This window comes from Notolabrus celidotus, chromosome 3 (assembly GCF_009762535.1).
Source record: "Notolabrus celidotus isolate fNotCel1 chromosome 3, fNotCel1.pri, whole genome shotgun sequence".
Lineage (NCBI taxonomy): Eukaryota > Metazoa > Chordata > Actinopteri > Labriformes > Labridae > Notolabrus > Notolabrus celidotus.
Genome location: NC_048274.1, coordinates 10,455,807 through 10,475,756, shown reverse-complemented (window position 1 = coordinate 10,475,756; position 19,950 = coordinate 10,455,807). Strand labels below are relative to the sequence as shown.

At 40.2% G+C, this 19,950-nt stretch overlaps 1 protein-coding gene and 1 long non-coding RNA gene across 2 annotated transcripts in view; both read right to left on the bottom strand.

The window, feature by feature from the left end:
- Positions 1-9,320: 9,320 nt before the first annotated feature.
- LOC117810909 lies at positions 9,321-13,811 on the bottom strand. Its single transcript, XR_004630875.1, has 3 exons — positions 13,699-13,811; positions 9,547-9,649; positions 9,321-9,466 (listed from the first exon to the last, which is right to left on the bottom strand). It is a non-coding gene; the product is annotated as an uncharacterized LOC117810909 (long non-coding RNA).
- Positions 13,812-14,542: 731 nt separating this feature from the next.
- igdcc3 (immunoglobulin superfamily, DCC subclass, member 3) overlaps positions 14,543-19,950 on the bottom strand; it is a 167,959-nt gene continuing 162,551 nt past the window's right edge. The window contains exon 15 of the mRNA XM_034679785.1: positions 14,543-16,811. The gene's annotated coding sequence lies outside the window, so the exon portion shown is untranslated. The remainder of the gene's footprint in view (positions 16,812-19,950) is intronic.

The window sequence follows — 19,950 nt, the reverse complement described above, 5'->3', positions numbered from 1 at the left end:
GCTTGCCTGATCAGCTTGTCCAGTCTGGAAGAGTCCCTCTTTGATGTGCTTTTACCACAGAGTAAAAAAGGACACTGGTGGCCACAGACTGATAGAAAATCCACAGGAGTTTCCTGCAGATGTTAAAGGAAAGTACATTCTGCGTTGTCCCTTTCTGTACAGATGGTCTGTGTTGTTTGCCCAGTCCAGTTTGTCATCCAGCCACACACCGAGGTACTTGTAGGTGCCTACAACCTCCACTTCAGCCCCCTCGATGGACAGAGCTTGGGGGCATGGCCTGGACTTCCCAAAGTCTATGATCAGCTCTTTGGTTTTTGAGGTGTTGAGCTGCAGGTGGTTTGTGTGGCTCCAGGTGACAAAGTCCCTCACCAGACTCCTCTTGGTCACCCCTGATACATCCCACGATGGCTGTGTCATCAGCAAACTTTTGGATGTGGCACAATTTGGAGTTATAGACGAAGTCTGAGGTGTACAGAGTGAATAGGAGAGGGGCCAGCACAGTTCCCTGGAGCGCCCCTGTGCTGCTGACCAAGATGTCCGACGTGATGTCCTTCATCCGTACATACTGTGGTCTGTCAGTGAGGTAGCTGGAGATCCAAGACACCAGATGGGGGTCCACTTGCATGTTAGTCAGTTTTTCCTGTAGCATAGGGGGCTGAATTGTGTTAAAGGCACTCGAAAAGTCCAGAAACAGGATCCTAACTGTGCCAGATGCGAGTGGGCCCGGTGTAGAAGGTAGAGGATGGCATCCTCCACACCAACCTCTTTCCGGTAGGCGAACTGTAAAGGGTCCTGAGCACTCTGCACCTGAGCCTGGAGGTGTCTGACAAGGAGCCGCTCCAGAGTTTTCATCAGATGTGATGTGAGTGCCACTGGTCGGAAGTCATTCAGCTCGCTGGGTCGGTTCTTTTTTGGAACCAGGGCGATGCAGGATGTTTTCCACAGAGTGGGCACTCTCCCTAGTTGTAAGCTGAGGTTGAAGACATGATATCAATAATTAAAAATATCTTGTCATATTAACCGATCATACTTTTTACAAATCTGCTCAGAAACTATTGCAGTAAAATGTAGTAATTGAGTATAACATTGCCTTCTGATATCTTAAAAATAATTAAAGGGGAACCAGCCATCCAAACACACTTGTCATCAAACATGCAACACTTAAAGCAAATTGAACATTGTACATGTACGAGTTAATACTGGATCCTACCACTTGGGGGCGCTGTGACTTGGAGCAAATACATATTAGTAGACATTCTCCAGTAAGAACCCTTATCAACTATGTTTAATTTGGAGCAGAAGTTACGTTTAATGTTGCAGTCATTACCATTTGCTTCCACTAAGAGGTGCTATAAATGCTGCAGGTTTTTATTTTGAATCAAGATCTGAAATTAATGTTTACTCATTAAGGGTTTTAATTGGCTGATAATGTTTGACAAAGACTAGGTGAGACTTTGGATGAGACTTGTGTCTACAAGTATGGACACTGTAAACAACCAAATACATACCAAATTGTGAACTTCAAATCAAAACGGCTGACCTCTTGGATTTTGAGTATGGGTCCCCGAGTCTTTGTTGTACTTTATTTAGTCCCGTCTTGTTTTGCCACTTCAGACGTGATACCAAGTTTCTTTTCTCAAAGGTGCGTTGTACAATTATCTTAATACAATACTAAACTTACATGAAATACTACTTGGGGGCAGAGGGAACAAGCGTACTACTACACTATGATATATTATCACCTTAAAGTTGCTACATGTTTGTTTGTTCGTGTGACCTTGATGCCAACCCAGCAGATCTAGAGCAACACACCTCACCCTTTTGGCAACATTCATTTTCAGATTTTGACACAGTTAGCAATGGCTGGTAAACACAGTCAAGCATTTAGCAGAACAGAGGCAGATGTTCTCAGAAGCTGGTGGCAACCAAAATAGAGCTAAAAAAAAACTCCAAAAAGACTAGAAACATGACTCTGAATAAAAGTCTTTGCCCATATTTCCTTTATGCATTAATAAGAAACTGTTTGCATCAAGTTTAGCAAGATTGACTCAAAAGGTTAAGGTTGGTATGTCATTGTTGTTTTAACAGCTTTTTTCTGCGTTGCCCAAGTTGCCAACAATCAGCTGCTGCAGCTTTGGAGACAGGTGGAAACATATCTATAACACAAACAAATTAAATCCCTGACTTAAATGTATTCAGACATTTTTGGCCTCAATAAACACAATCACTGGAGCCCCATCTCCACCAACCAAACCATCTCAGGCCAGTTTAACTTCCTTTTCAGCTGCCCAGGGGACAGCTGGGCAAACACTGACCCGTATCTGCCTCTTTCTCCATGAACCTTTAAGCTGACCTCACCCCCTAGCAGCTCCCTATTTAGCCCCTCCTGCTCCCTCTGTTGGCCCCTCAGTTCAAGCGGCCCACCTCGCCAGCCAAGCAACTGGACCTGATGCCCACCCAGGTCTACGGTCCCCTAGAGGGAGCGATGTGTGAGACCCGAGAATTCACAACACTTAAGAGTTTGGGCAAATACAGGAGGTCACTTTACACAAGAAGCAGGGTCAGCTTCTTTAGACACGACCAGCAAACCAGACACTCCTGCCAACTCTTCCCCTCTCCTTCTTTCCTTTATTCTTTCTTCTCTTTTCCTATATGCACATAGCTGAATATGCTAACTTTTATTCCTTTGTTTTCCTGTGCTGTTTTCTGCCGTGGCCTGATGAGGGATGGGTGAAGCTTAACTGAACCTATAGGTTCCCTCTCTTTCAGTTATTTCTGTTTCTCACTCTCCATCTCTTGTTCTGTTTTAAACACACACACACACACAGTCACACACACACACACACACACTTGCACACAAAGACCAAGAACAACCCTCGCCTGATTTATTCCCCAGTGAGTGCACTCTTTAACCCTTCCAAGGTTCAGGCAGCCTGTCTTATATAATCTGTAGAGAAAAAAAGTGATCTCTCATTCTTACAAAACAAATAAAAACATCTCTTTAGTTCAAGAGAGGAAGTGTCTGAGCAGCATATTCATTCAGCATTATTGTAGAACTTGGTGTACAAACATTAAAAGGACATTTTGCAGATTTTAACCCTCATCTTTATCTGTACTAGGTAAAGTTTTAAGGCCATTATTCATCTGTTTTTTCAGCCACTGGCCTTTTTCATTTCATGTAAGTAATGACACAGAAAAACTACATATTCTGACAGCTTGGTTTTGTATTCCCATCTTGCTTTTATCTTTGGCTGCAAAGTTGGTGAGAGTGCCGCTAAATTGCAGATCACTACAAAAATACTTAAACCATAAGTGGTGGTTAATCGATGCTGACTTGTAATAACACACAAACTATTATCCATGCTTTTATTTCTTCTAGATTAGGTTACTGTAACGATCTTATAACAGGTATAACTCAAAAATCCATCAACTGTCTCCAGTTGGTACAAAATTCAGCAGCAAGACTTTTAACAAAAACTAAGAAGATAGAGGACATAACTCGTGTTTAATGACCTTACACTGTCTGCCCATTGCTTTTAGAAGAGATCTTAAGGTTTCACTTTTAAAGCACTTCATGGCCTGGCCCCAGAATTTATATGTGAATGGCTACCTCATCCTCAGGCAGGAACCTCCTTAAAGTTCCTCTCGCAAACTTAAAAACTAAAGGTGACTGAGGGTTTGATCTTAGGTGAGCTGCATCAACATCTTGTTTTAAATCACGTCAGAAAACATATTTTTTATTGGAAGACCTTCTTGTAATATTATGTTTTACCATGCTGAAATATTTCTTATTCAATCCTTGTTTTTTTTTGTTATATTGTTTTTTATTTGATTTATTGTTTTAATTGTTTTTAGTAGTTCCTCTTTTTACTCAGCTGTTGCTTTAAATTGTTTTTCCTAAATTCTGTATGTATTGCTAGTTCAACATGACTTCCTGTCTGGATTTGTTCATTATTGTTAGTTTTTTATGATGTTAAGCACCTTGTAACATCTGTTTTGATAAGTGCTATATAAATAAACATTTTATTCGTATTATCATTATTATCATTATTTATGTATTATTATTTCAATAATCATTTTTATTATTTAATTTATTTTTATTATTATTATTAATATTATTATTGTTATTATTATCATCATTATGAAAGTTGTGATCTTTATGTCATTAAGGTTTGTCAACTGCAAAACCCTGGGAACAAGGAGCAGTGAATGAGGACTCTGAGATGTCAACGTAAATATTCCCGAAGAAGTTGTGTTCCCCTTGTCCAATGTAACCCTCAATGGAAATGTTGAGTTTAATATGAATTATAACAAATAAGTAGGCTAATATTCTGACTTGATGGCGAATACGTTTGTTTAGTTTAATGTTCATTCGTCCAACAAGGAGGCTGATATAAATCGGTTGCTTGGAGATGCTTTTAGCTTAATATTTTTAGCTGTAAAAATACTTTTTTTTTTTTTGTCTTTGGTTTTCTTTTGTCTTGCAAATAAAATAAAATAAAATAAATAAATAATCTTTAAATAAACAAATCATCTTTAGATCAATATTTGGTGTCAATTTGCTCATGTCTGTTGGTAGCTAGGAAATTAGCAGGATAATGCCCGGGTCCTGCATTCCCTGTTGGGACTCTAATTTGTATCGCCACCTGTTCACTATACATTACATCCCTTACTCAATCAATATGGCTCATTACAGGCGAGAGGTAATGCTCTCAGACATTAGGCATGGTACTCTTCTCATATGTCTGTGTGGTTGGTAGATTGTAAGAGCAGATCACAGTTTTTCGTAACACTTCTAAGTGAACTTCTAATGACTGGAAACACAAGAATCTTGGTTGTGTCATGTCAAGACACTTTTCAGTTTTTAATCATGATTATGATCAAATTTTTAGTTTATTTGCTGAATATTTAAAAAAGATAAAAATCAAAGAAGTTCCTCTCTTCCTTTCTATTGGGAAGCTACAGATCATTAAAAAAAGAAGTTAATCTATTTAACCTCAGATTTTCTTTTACAACTGAGGGGTGTTGCAAATTGTAATCAGCTTAATTTGCATTTAATAAAAATTGGCTTTCTAAAAACACAGGAAAATCTAAACAAAATTAATCTCAAAATCTATAAAACAGTCTGATCTCGCAGCCAGAGGAACACAACATACTGTATTAAAACAATAGAACTATTGAAGTAAGATAACATAATTAGCTAAAATTGATTTAAGATTATTTTCTCTCGCTTGAATAATTTAACAGTCAACATTTGTTTTCTTCTTCTCTTGTCTTGTTGCTCCAATACGCTGGTAGCAGGAAGCCAAATCGACCATGTCAACACATTTAATTTGAGGCCAGATCTAGTCTCCATCGCTCAACATAACTAAGACAGATCTGTTGCAGCTTGTGACCCCTCCTCAGCTCACCTCCTGCATCTCCATCCGTCCAGTGTTTGCTGGGAGGTGGATTCGTTCTCCCAGCATAGCAACTGCTTGAGTCACTCGGGTCCCCGGTGTGTGGCCACGCCCTGGGGTATAATTAATACAACACACTGTGCATCCATATGGCTCTGTGTGATTAAACAGATAGAGAGAGGAGGGGGGTTACAGGGGGAGAAAGACAGGAGAGGAAGGGGTTGGGGTGCAGGCGGGGGAGCATCCTCCATGTTTTCTTCATTGATGGATCAGAATATATTGCTGCATTAGCTGTTTCCCCTCTGCCTGCAACAACTGTACTCTGTTCAGGGCCATGAAACAGGAAGCCGACCTTGGCACAAAGAACATGATTACAGCCTGAAAAATCAATACCTGAAATGTTTGAGTCAATCAGAAAGACAATTAATACCATCCTTTTTTTTCATGTCAAACGCTATGAACGTTTTCTAGTGTTTGAACAAAGCCCTGGACCTCTTGTTAAGACAAAACCAAGTCTGTAAAACCACAATCCCCAGGTGGGTTTGCTCCTGAGAATGGATTAGAGACAGGTGACGACGGGGTTAATGGACAGGGACAGGCCTGGGGCAATGACAATTTAAACACCAGGAGAAGAAGAATAAATGTTTGAGGGAGCAGTGCTGGAAATTATGAACTACTGTATCAGTGGAGGCATAAAATCATCTCTCTCTTTTCTTTAGCGTATCCACATTATTAAAAACATCACGTTTTTTTAGTTTATCGTCAAACATGAAGAAATGTTTGTATTTTACCAGATTATTCACAGATCTGCCGTTTTCCCCTGATGTAAAGCTCAGAATTGGGGGCTATAATGCAAAAATTCTTAGCTATTTTAACATGACAGCTAACTTTAGCTTTTAACCACTCTCTACCTAGCATTGTCATTAGCTAGCGATGTATTCTTAGTTGTTTTTAGCTAGCAATGTATTCTTGTTCAACCATAACATGTAACATTTACTTTAGCTTTCAGCCACTGAAATAATATTAGTTAAACAGAATAGATATTAAAAACACAATAGATAACACAAAAAACCCCACAATAAATAAAGCAAAATAAAATGTTGGGATGTCTTGCTCAGCAGGTGTTAAAAGCCAACGCAAAGAGGTGTGTTCTAAGCAAAGAGCTTTGTGATGGTGCTAAACTAGAAGTTGTAGAAGGACCGGGACATTTTGTGAGTATGGATACTGGAACAAAAGCAATGCATCTTCAGATATGGTGTTCCTCTGGATAAATCCCAGACCTTAGTATGAATGCTTTAGGAAAGAATAGCTCTGAAAGAAATAGTCCTTAATAAAACTGATGAGGCATGGTGGTCAGAGTTGTTCTATATAAAATCAAAGGACTCTCTTGTGTTTTTTTTAAGCTGTTTTTAAATACTTTCTTGAAGACTAAATTCACAGCAGATTAATCCAGAAGAATGTACTTTTAAAAATGAAGGCATCAAGTGCACAGATATCTCAACGCTATGTCTCATATCATGCCTGTACCTTCTTTGCTTTGTAGGTAAGGAAATGTTTTTTAAATTATATCTCATGCACCATCTTTTCAACACCTCCTGGTTTGACATCCTCACACCTATCCCCATTCGTTGTCACCTATAGCATCCTTCTTTTCCCTCAACACCACATCTCCATCCCCTGCTCTCTTTGTCCCACCCTCCATCCTTTCTTTGTCCTGCTCCACACATCGCTGCCGCTGCGCGCACAGGGGATGTGATGTCTCTGCCGCTCCCCCTCCCCCTCCCCCTCCCCCACACTCTACCCCCCTCCTCTCCCCCTTTTCCCTTTCTTGAGGGCTCTTGGATGCATTGTACGTGTTCGCCGTGGAGTCTCTGCTCAAACACAGAGTGTGTGCATGCATTTGAGTGATAAATGAAGAGAAACTTGAGGAACTGCAGGGGCTGTGTCACACATGATGACTGCATATCTCTGCATATGAGCCCGACGCTCACTGCCGTTGCAAAGGCCACCAGATTTATCTCTCAAATACATATAAATGTGTTATAAGGGCAGCTACACAGCCTGTATGCCGGGCTTCTGCAGAATGATTCCCCCGGCACACATTGCAATCACATCAGCCCTCCTTTTCTCAGAAACAGTCACTCCATTAATGCTTTCAGTGCCACGTCTCCTGTGGCCTCAGCATGTTAATGCCCACATTCTCCATCAGTCACCCTCCACCACATGACACTCCATCTTACCACAGGCGAGAGCACAGAAGAGGGAAAAGTGGCAGAAATGATATTTCACCTGCGCTGGTATTCTCATAAGAACACCCTCAAGAGCAGCACCGCAGTATGAGAATATTATGCAACAGGAAGTAGTTTTTCTTAGTTACAAGTTATTTACAGATATTACACAAAAACATCCCATAATATATGGACTGTGTAAAAAGCACTGTTATCCTGAAGACAATGTGCCTCCTATTTACTCTGATGTAGAGCAGCACTGGTCTAACTGTGACGTACTGAGGTACAATATGTTGCTCAAGGACACTTAAACATGAAGACAAGAGGAGCCCATTATCAAAGGTAATCATTATATATGCATTTATTTATATATATAACCTTTCAAGGATACATAGCATAATAGTTAAGTTATATAACCATAAGACTACAATGTGATAATAAAATACTCAAATGGGGACTACGTACTTTAGTGATAAACCTACTCAACAGTTTTCATCAGACACTACACTACTATCCGTCTCACCACTATCATCTCTCTCTCTTCATCTCCCTCTATCCCTCTCTCCAACTCGGTCCTGCACGAGGTTTCTTCCTGTTAAAGGAAGTTTGTCCTTACGGTCTAGACCTGCCCTGTTTGTTAAGAGTCTTCAGATAACATTTGTTGTGATTTGGAGTTATATAAATAAAGATTGATTGATTGATTGATTGACCACAGTCTTGTTCAGCTCCATGAAATTTTCTTTTATTGCTATAGGCTTAGACTGCCGGAGAACTGACACACTGGGATCCTGTCTTTGCCTCTCTTTGCCTGTCACTTACTTTAACTCTCCCTGTCCCATTAAAGTTACTAACCATAGACCTTTCTGGAGTCCCTGAGCTCCCTTGTCTTGTAGGTTCCTGGATCTCCACAGTAGACGGCCTGCTGCTGTGGACGTGCCAGAGTTCAGCGGCTACAACTACTACTATCCATCTCCCCACTATCATCTCTCTCTCTTCATCTCCCTCTATCCCTCTCTCCAACTCAGTCTAACATGAGTCTGTCATGGAGTTTTTAAAGGAAGTTTGTCCTTGCCACTGTAAACTCTGCAAAGTGCTCTGCTCATGGTGGATTAAGATGAGATCAGACTGAGTCCTGTCTGTAAGATGGGACTGGATCTTATCCGGTCTTGATGTTGGGTCTTTGTTAATAATAGAACATAGAGTACGGTCTAGACCTGCTCTGTTGGTAAAAGCGTCTTGAGAAAACGGTTGTTGGGATTTGGCGCTATATGAATAAAGATTGATTGATTGACCACAGTCTCGTTCAGCTCCATGGAATCGTTTTGGTTGCACAGCGTAGTCTTACATATTTTTGTTAACTGTCTTTTCATCTCTGTTGATTCTCAGTTGTTAGAATAACCAAACAGTGACAAAGAAATGAGTAATGAAACCAACGCAAGAACAACAGGAACATTTCATCTGACTTTTAGCATTTCCAGTCAGTCTTTTCGCACTTTTCATCTTCTCTGCCACTTCAGTTTCTAATAGATGGTGTAAGAAAATTCATGTGTTGATCTAAGGGGGAATAAACTGCATGAAAGAATCCTCAAACTTTTATTGAAATAGACAAACAAAAAAGGTTTTTAACATTTCAAATTGAAAAACAAAAAAAATCTGTTTTCATGCTTGAATTATTTTCTTACACTTTTTGTGAAAATAATGCATGCTTTAGTTTACCGCTCTATTTGCAATTCTTGTGTGAGGCTACAAAACTGCATCCTCTGAAAGACATCTGTAGCAACAAGGAGAACGCCTTCTCAGATTTGCAACTACAGACTGCAAATACATGACAGGCAACTTCTGAAAGACACAGATCAAAAACTAAATTTAAAGTGTGTTTATGCAACAGAGAAACATTTCATCTGGATTAGAATACTTACCTGTTTTAACTGAAGCTTGATTGGAAAGCTTTGATGCATGAGTCCTTTTTGCAACGTGGTCTCACTTAGTAAAGACTGCACATGCATACATAGCTGGGACCATCTGAAACACACACACACACACACACACACACACACACACACACACACACACACACACACACACACACACACACACACACACACACACACACACACACATGGAGGAGAGCATTTAAAAAAGAAACAGGAGCTGACATGACGGTTTTGATTATTTGCGGCGTGAGGGGAGGGATGTCACCTGGGAAGAGTGTTACGGCTGGGAAATCTGGAAACAGTAAAAAAGAAGAGGGAAAAGGGAGGAAAAAAACGGGGAACATCAGAGGTAGGCGGGTTTGAAGGTTGGCTGCTGTGACCTCTGGCCTCCCTCCCTCTTGGCTGCTCCCTTTGAGCCTCTAAAAGGCGTGTGGTGTGAGAAGCCAGGAGACAGCTGCACCCCCCCTCCTCCTCTTCTGGGCTCTCTCTGGGAAACTGAGGTCCCCTTTCTCAACTTGCTTTAAATGCTGTGGGGTCAGGAGGAGCCGGGGCCCAGTTGAGGTGGTCCAGCCGGGGATAAAGTTTCACTGCTTTACATGGCCAGTCTGGACTGTTTAGTGTGTGTGTGTGGGTGAGTGTGTGAGTGTGTGTGTGAATTAGTGAAAAAAGGGGTGCTGGGTTGCGTGTAGAAAACCACTCTTCTGTTGTGTCCTTATTAAAACCTAAAATAAGGAAGAAACTCGCCGTAATGATCACAAACTTCCTCTCCCTCTCATGCATATACATCTCAGCCCACATGAATACACATATTTACCCATCACAGTGTGTGTGCGCGTACACATGGTCTCCAGAGAAACTTAAACTTGCAGCGCTGGAGTCTGTAGTGAAGAACATAACAAGCCTGGGGACACAGTATGATTAGATCAATTTTTAATCCGATGTTTACACGTTAATAAACAAAGGACGACTAATTTTATCTCCACAGAAACAGACTCATTAACGTTAACTGGAAGACACAAATCACATCATCCAGCCAAGTAAACAACTCCATAACTACATTTATACCTCCACCTTCTCTGTTTATTCACCGTCTGATGATTTTGATTTTGTCACTGATTCCTTTTTTATTTATTTATTTATACATTTATTTATTTATTTGTATTCTATTGTATTTATTTATTTTTATCTTATTCATCTACTTATTCAACTATTTATTTTTATTGTATTGTATTGTATTTATTTATTTATTTTTTATATAATATAATAATATATAATTTTATTTATTTACTTAATTTTCAAAGTTTTATATATATATATTTATTTTTATTTTTTTAGGAATTTTTGCCTCTATTTTAATATGTAATGAATATATATGTAGTGTATGTGTATAAATCGTATGTGCTTTGGCAACAACATGTCTTTGTTCATGCCAATAAAGCAAATTGAATTGAGTTGAATTGAATTGAATTGAATTGAATTGAAGTGAATTGAAAATTGACAGGAAATGCAGGGAGCAGTAAGTGAGGGAAAACATATAGCAAGTGGTGGAGACCTGGAGTCAAACCAGCAACCGCTTCAACAAGGACTATAGCCTCTGTATACGGTGCTCGCTTAAACCAGCTGATGCCTTTTTTATTTATTTATTCATTTATTTTAATTTATTGTATTTATTTGTTCATTTATTTATTTATTTATTTGTATTTTATCCATTTACTTATTAAACTATTTATTCTTATTGGATTGTATGCATTGTTTTTCTATTTATTTATTTTTTAACCTTATCTAATTTTATTCATTTACTTAATTTTCAAAGTTCTATATATATATATATTTTTTTTTTAGGTATTTTTGCCTTTATTTTGATAGGACAGCTAAAGAGAGACGTGAAATGCAGGGAGCAGTGAGTGAGGGAAAACATGCAGCAAGTGGATGAGACCTGGAGTCAAACCAGCAACTGCTTCAACAAGGACTATCGCCTCTGTATACGGTGCTCGCTCAAACTAGCTGATTCCTTTTTTATTGTTACTGTTATTTATTTATGAATTGTATCTGTTGTACTTGTTTTATAAAGACATCATGAATTGGGAGGTAACACTAAATTTAGGCAGATTCCAAGTCTTGGTGATAAACGTTCAAGGCACAAGGAAACTGCACAAGGTACAACAGGTCAACTACAAAAGGAAGAACAATGAGGACTTCATAGTTGGGGAGTAAACGTTGATGGATAGTTTCAATCTGGAGGGCAAAGTGTCAGGCGCTGTCCCATTTCTCCATACTTAGCTGAGTGCGCTTGAATACGCACACACTTAGGTGACGTTTTGCAGCGTGAAGGGAACATTTGCGCACAGTGTTTAAGTACATACAAGGTGTTGAAGTGTGCAGAGATTTTTAAAAGCAATTGGAACACACTTGCCGACCCCTTTTCATCGTGCAGAGAAGATAACCTCAGAAAAAGCAGCTGATTGTGCTGCTGTTGTTTGGCGCTCTGCTTGGGTCATTTCATAAAAAGAGCCACCAGTGATTAATGGTAAGACATAGGCTTAGAGAGTAAAGGTTGTACTTTAATCAACGGGTTGTTTTTCTGTTAACACATCAACTGTAATAAAATACTCCATATTATTATTGATAATGAAGTATCTGATAGTTAATAAGTAACTGACGTAAAACAAGTCAAGGAGAAACCTATGTTCTCCCAGACTTTCAAGGAAATTAGATTGAGACCCCCTTCCAATTTAGCGACATGCATGGATAAGTTTTGTAACCCTTAGGCTAGCAGAGCCCAGGAGGGTAAAATAGATAACTAGAGATCAAGATAAGTTTGGGCTTTGCAGTAGGCTATGTCATTGGTTGGCAGACCTATAAAAGGTGCTGGTCAACAGCATTCTGGGAGTCAGCAGATTTGCAGAGCTGTTCTCCCAAGCATTCCGGGTGCTTGTTCGATACTGGTATTGTTTTCTTGTAATAAACGTATTACTATGCAAGCAAGCCAGTGTCACGAAGATTCCTTCTGCATCTACACATCACGGGCGGTCAAGATACAACAATAACAACATCTTAGCATGTCAAGATACAAGTAGTGATACTTAGGTAGCCACGATCTGATCAAATGACAAAGGATAAAACTAATCAAGGCATTCATTCTTTACTCTCAATTTGATCAATTGTAATGTTATTTATTGATGCCGACCGGCTCCAAAGTACGATTATAAAATCATATTTGTATGATATGAATATAATATAAAGTTACAATATTTGCATCTTTCTTACACTGAAATGTCTTTGGTGGCATCCAGCTTCAACCTTGAAGTTCTTGATAATACCTTTGTGGGAATAACTTTCCCAAACGTGATGCATTGTGGGAGTAATACTTGGGCTAATACCAACCAGCTGCAAATCAAGTGGGCTGCGCACTAACACAAACCGGCAAACTCCAGTCTCAAAATATGAAGCCCATGCAGAAGTGTTATAAACTGCAATTCATTGAGCATCCGCATTAGGCTGGCTGCAGAAACACCGGAAACCACATACACACCAATTCAAAGAAGACGATCTTTGCAGCAGAAATAAACATGTTTACAGCCTGGTTCAAAAGACGGCTTGGGTCTTCGTAGCTTATTTCTCTATCGGCACACACTGTAAGGGGGTGAATTTTTTTCTAATGCACCAGAAGATATCAAGATTACGAGTTTTTGCCCAAATAAGGACATGACTGTCTTGACTGATAGACGGGAACACATAGCTGTTGGCTAGGAGGCTCAAACCCCACCTCTTTACCTCACACTAAGTTTGGTTGAGTTCAGCATTACAAATATGGCTCCCGCCGACGATTGGCTTCAAAACATGTGACAAGGTGACATCACAGATACTACGTCCATTATTTATACAGTCTATGACTAACACTAAGCACATGAACGCCAAGTGTGATTAAGTGTGCATAATGGGACAGCCCCTCAGTTTCATCTCTGAGGTCAATATGGAAAAAAAGTGTTAAAAAAAATGGAAACTTGAATATCAATCACGACATGAAGTGAAAACTGGATGTCTTATTGTCTCCTGTAAGCAAAGTAACGGTAATAAATCAGAGTTTACAAAGTTCTGTTGTTTTTGTGTTACATTAGCCACTCATCCATACGTTACCTTGTCACTCTGCATCCTGCAAGATCTGTTGTCTATTCATTTGACTCCACAACGAATCCACGCTTCGGCAGCGACAGCGAGCGATGGTGCTCATGGGAAATGCAGTCTTCATACTGAAAGGGGGTCACCAGAAACAACACAACATGAAAGTTCTTCACTGTGCCTCTGATGTCATGTGCTTTCACAGTTATGCAGTTTGCTCTCTCTTTGTGTTCATCAAAATGATGATGAAGGAAGCTGCAGGGAAGACAACACGGCTACAGGAACAACTTGAATTATCTAGAGAGAGAGAGAGAGAGAGAGAGAGAGAGAGAGAGAGAGAGAGAGAGAGAGAGAGAGAGAGAGAGAGAGGGAGGGAACCAGACAGAGGGACAGACTGGTGAAACAGGAGGTTGATCCATATCGGTCTCCCTCTTTGTCTTGAAGTTCAATCAAGCATTGGGATTCTCAGTGATTAGAAGTCCGGCACCAACCCTCATCGACCAGCAGCTGTAGGCCTTGTGCTCAATACTCTTTGTCTGTTCAGAGGGCCATGAGTTAATGTGCTGAACAGGAGAACAGGACAGGGAAGTCAGGAGGAAGAGGAGAAGCCTTCCTCGGATTGATCTGCTGCATCTCAGCGGACCGCAGGAAGCAGGCGAGGAAACACTCCTGTGTGCTGTAAATTAGGATTCTTTATCCCATAGCTCAGGGTCTCTCTCTCTCTCTCTCTCTCACACTCACACTCACACACACACACACACACAAAAACACACACACACACACACACACACACACACACACACACACACACACACACACACACACACACACACACACACACAATAAAGACAGTCTCACGATGTATTTGTACTAGAGCTAGTTTATTATCACTGTTATTGTTTTTTCTTCAGTTTTGCACAACAAACCCTAAAACAATACAAACCACTAAAAATGGTCTATTTTGCCTTTGAATACACACACACACCCACACACACACATACAGTACACACTGTATATGTAGGCGTGTGTACAGATTTATAACGGTGACACCTTGGTCTAAAGAGAGTGTAAAACACAGCTTTGTGGAAACATAGAGAAGTGATCCCTGACAATGCTCTGAGAACGCTTTATTAAATCATCTCATATTGACCTGAATTCAACTGTGGGAGGAGACAGACAGACGGACGACAAGACAGACAGGCAGGCAGACAGGAAGACGGACAGATCATGGGATGGCTTTTCCGATGTGAGCTCCCTCCAATCCAACCAAACGCTGGATCGATAAATGAATCAAATGCAGGTAACACTACACATGAGGCTTATTTGTGACATTAAAAGTGGAGTGACACGTCTGGTTATGCATATGGTTTTTGGTTTCAGGTTGGCACCATGTTTGAACCCTGCAGGAGTTAGAAAAATAAATAGAACTGCATAGATCTCCAAGAAGTTTTACCCTTTTTTTAACGAGCTGTTCCAGTAAAAGCGACTCTACTGAAGTCTGAGGAAAGTGGCGAACACTGTTTCCCCTCTCTTGCCCTTTGTGATGGTTGGATTATCTACCAAGATTTACTCCAAAAACTGAGACATTTTAAACCCAATTAAACAATTAAACCAAGTAAGGTGCCGTGTCCACCAAGGCGGTTATTTTGTGCTGGGATCGCTTCTCACAAGGTTTCTTTTTGTTTTTTGTTTCCCTAAGTGACTGTTGGGTCTGTTTTAAATGCTCTGTATGCTTCATATTTGCTTTCATTTAACAGCGTTTTAACAAGAAACTGTAAAAATTATTGGCATAAATCGTGTCATAGCATTAGCAGCAGCTCTAAACTCAGAAATTGTACCTCGAAAAAACAAGTGTGATCACTTTTCTCCTCCGTACGGACCTCCGCCATTGTTGTTGACAAAGCTGATATCATAAGCCCCGCCCCTTCTCGATTCTGATTGGTCGGTTATCAAGAAGTGGCATTGATGAGCGCGACGGTGTTCCAAAAGCAAAAAACAGCGGTAGAGGACATGGCACCAAATCATGAGACCAGTCCAAAGAGACATTAAAAATATCTATAGTTTGATGTGGATTTTTTAAATTTCCACAAACACATCAGGACCTAAGTGTTGTTTCGCATGAGTGTTTGTGATCAGATCAATGTGGTGTAGTATCAGTTACAGGTAAGGTTTTCAACCATGTGTCTTAAGTACTTGATTCTGATTGGTCCAAATTCAACAAAAGTGAGGGTTAATCCTCACCAGCAAAATCAATCAGTGGAAAAGAATGTGGCCTGTTGACACTGTGGCAAAAATGTTAGTTTCCAGGCTGGTTTTGAAAGATGAGAATTGATGACTAGGCAAGGATGTAAGTTGGCCTGAAGAGCTAGTAGGCCACAATCATCTTGGACAGAGGGGTGGAGCAAGATGCTGTCCTGAAATCCAGGCAACCGAAGCAGAGGAAATAAGTGCGACAAAAGTAACTTTGAGCGCAGTAGTATTAGCTTTTACAGAACCCGAACCCTTGTAACGAACATCCTGACATAAGGAATGAGGTGTGGTGTGTTTGAAGGGGCACAAATTAAGTGTTATGAAAAATGATCTCACTTTAGTTCCTAGGTTTCATTCATGGGTGAACTTCTCGGTGGAAACCAGAAACACCAGGCAAGAGAGGGTCAGATATTCTGCCACCTACATAGTTTGACATGATAACACTTGTTGGTGTAGTTTTCCCTTTAAGACTTCACTCCTTGTCTGCAGATTTACAGGACTGAAGCTGAGGCTGAGAATCATTAACATAGACACAAAGCTGATCTGCTACTTGATGCTCTTTACAGGAAGTATATTTTTTACTAAGAAGCTGTTATTGACCTCCATGTTTGATGCTAACGACAGAGAACAGGTGAGGAGAGGTCAATCACCTGCAGAGCACACAGCTGCAGCATGCGTTAACAACATCAACACAGATAACAGATATTCTCCTCAAGCAAAGACGGCGCGTGAGGGGAGATGAGTACGATTTTAAAAGTAGCAGGACTGACAGGACCTCACCCTGAGCCGCGCATGTGAGGATGGAAACAGGATGAAGATGAGGTGATCATCATCAGGCATCAGCTAGGGCAGGACAGCGTCCCATTGGTCAATTGGTCGACCTATTTTTCATCAATACACACCATCAAGACAGAATGACCGACAGTGTGAGACAGGACCATCAATAGCACCATATTGAGATCACAACATTATTCTGCCATCAGTCGGCTAAATATCACAGTGTTACCATCACAAGTCCATTAGGGAGTAACTAACACTTTTCGTTTCTCATGCAGATCTACACTGCCTACTGCCGTTAAACACAATGGATTCAATCTGCTGCATCGACAGAGAGATAGATAAAATATAATACTGATCTCAAACATTTAAGTACAATTACATTAAGTCACCATTTGACTAAACTCAGCTTTTTTTTTACATGTACAGCCGTTGGGGTCTCAGAGCGGAACACCACAGAGATAAATGCATCAGAAATGTAATCAATACACAATCATTGGATGAGCATTTGGTGCCACAATCATCAATAAAACATTGTTTAGAGGAAACTTCAGGAAGAGGCATCAGGCTTTGGACTTTTGGAGAAGCCAGAGTCTGAGTTACAACATTGTACCTTTAGATTTAATACGATGTCAGCCAGCTTATCTTGCCCTGACTTTGTCTGGTTACCTGTGTTCATTTAGTGCATAACAAGAGAGATGACCGTGGTGTGTTTCCACAGCTAGAGCCCAAACTGGCACCATGAAATGTAGAATAAATTCTGCACATGCCGAGTCTAGGATGCCTTCTTTGTGAAAACCTGAGGGTAACAAGGGGTCAGAGATCACACTTCTTATCCACTGACAGCTACAACTAAAGATTTGTTTCATTCTGGATGAATCAGGCAAAAAATTTCTCAGTTAATCAACTCTTTTCTTGGTTTTTAAAGCGGCACAGACTCGGAAAAGATGGCAACTTTTCACTGAAGTCCAGGCTAACTTTTTACAATCTTTGTTCTGCTTCACTAAAGGTCCAAACCCACAAATTTTCAGATTAGTATCACAAATAATAAAGGTCAGCAGCAACATTCTTAAATCTTTAAAGCTTAAATATTGTTATTTTTTTTGTCATTCTTGCTTGAAAAATTAAAAACAACTCATCAATTTAGTTCCTGATTGATTTCCTGACAAGTTTGAATCTTGAATTTCTCCCTTTGACTGTGATTTTCTTACATTTTAAGCAGATTTTGAAAACTGCACGCACATCCTTGAACTCTGTTAAACTACTTCTTTAGAAATCTTCCCTTTGTGTTTCTAGAAATGTGGCCATCGTTATCACATCATGCAAGAACTTTCTCTTCTACTGAAATGACAAACAAAGAAGGCATCCCCGCCAGCAAATCCGCCTCAACTCGGCACAAAGCAAAATGTAAAGACAGCTATGATATACAGTACAGAAGGCCGAGCGTGGCCGGTTAATACGTATAAAACATGAGGATCAGAGAGTCCCTGAGCACACACTCTCCCTGTTTGAAGGTCAGGAATCTTGAAAGAGGAAAAAAGGAGGCTAGCTTATTGACAGGAGCTGAGTTTGGTGATGTAGCACTTCCCAAAGCTGCTAAATATACAAGACAAAGGCCTCTTTTTCCATCAACTGTGACCCTAAAGGAATCATCTGGAGCCTCCCTCTGCTGACGGAGCTCTGAGGGCTCCTTTAAATCACGCGAGTTCTGATATTATACAGCAATATGACAAACTGACCTATCAAGGTATAATCACGTAAACATGATCGTCATTGCACCACACTCCCTGTGAATCAGGTTAAACAGTATGGCACTAAAACCTGACACATCCACGGGTGAGATGTGGGCAATTTCCTGCAGGAGGCGATTAACCCTAAATTACACCAAGGGACACAGGAAGGAAGAGAGGGAGGAAGGAAGAGAGAGGAAGGAAGAAAAACATGACTTGTTTCCCCAGTGAAATTACTCGGAACAGCAGAAGTAAGAACACTGATTACAGCCGCAGCAGCACTGAGAGAAGATATCACATTGGGCGTTAATAAATATGCAAGAAGGAGATATCGGGGAGGAGCATTTGTTCTGCTTTGACGAGTACCATTATCGTTTTTTCCAACACTTGCAACATGATATCAACACCAGAGTGTACAGTTTAATACAAGGAGTGGATGCATGAAGGGAAATAAACAAAACAAAGAGTTTAAAAGGCAGAAAATACAGTACATTAGATAACCACTGAATGGAGACTGTATATTACACAGGTTTGTAGTGGTGACATGTGGAACCCTCGTGTGTTATGATGTAGAGGATGATACTGTTTAACTAAGATAACAAAATATGAAGAATAATAGTTAAAATTATTTCAATTTTTTCAATATGTATCTGAAAAGTATGCTGCATTCAGGTAATGTCTGGGAAAAACTTTAAAGATGTTTTTTTATCAGAGTTTGGAATGAGTATTTGTGAGCTAAAATGAGTCAAATAAAAGTGTTTGAGATGTACTGTGAGGAAGAGTTTTTTTGTCAATACCATAGATGAGTAAAAACATGTGTTTGTGCAAAATATTACACTAGCTTGTCTCTTAAAAGGGAGGAAGAAATCTTGAACAACAGAACAAGGTTAAAAGAAGTTTAAGTGGATTTGTACTTATTATCTTAGCATTAGCCCGACTACGGTGTCCAACGTTCTGAACACTGCCATAGCCAGACTCCAGACAGACCACCAGAGTTCCCTCTTCCTGATCTTCGGGGACTTCAACCATGTATTTATTTTCTACATAGCTTATTGTTGTATTTGTATAACTTATTGTGTATAGAGCAACTGTAATGACCGAATTTCCCTCTCCGGGATAAATAAAGTATTTCTCATTTCTGATTAGCAGTAGTTTGTTGACTTCCTGTATTGAGGATTCTGCAGCTGTTACAAATTCTTAGCACTACTGATTTGGAAATACAACAGAGATATCACATGAATGCAGCATCGTCAGGCAGTGGCGGTTCTGGGGAGGGGCCAACAGGGGCCTTTGCCCCTGTGAAACTGAACCTGGACCCCCCTGTGGCCCCCCCTCCACACCAAACAAATATTATACAATAAAAAAAGCTTCGGTATCGCGCTGATGTTACAGGCGGAACACATGCGTGTGGCACTTGGTTCCAGTCCCTTAGAGCGCTAAGGGACTCATGTTGAGTGTAAACAGCCAAACAACTGCTGTCAGTCTGCATTTTGATATAGTACACAGTAGGATA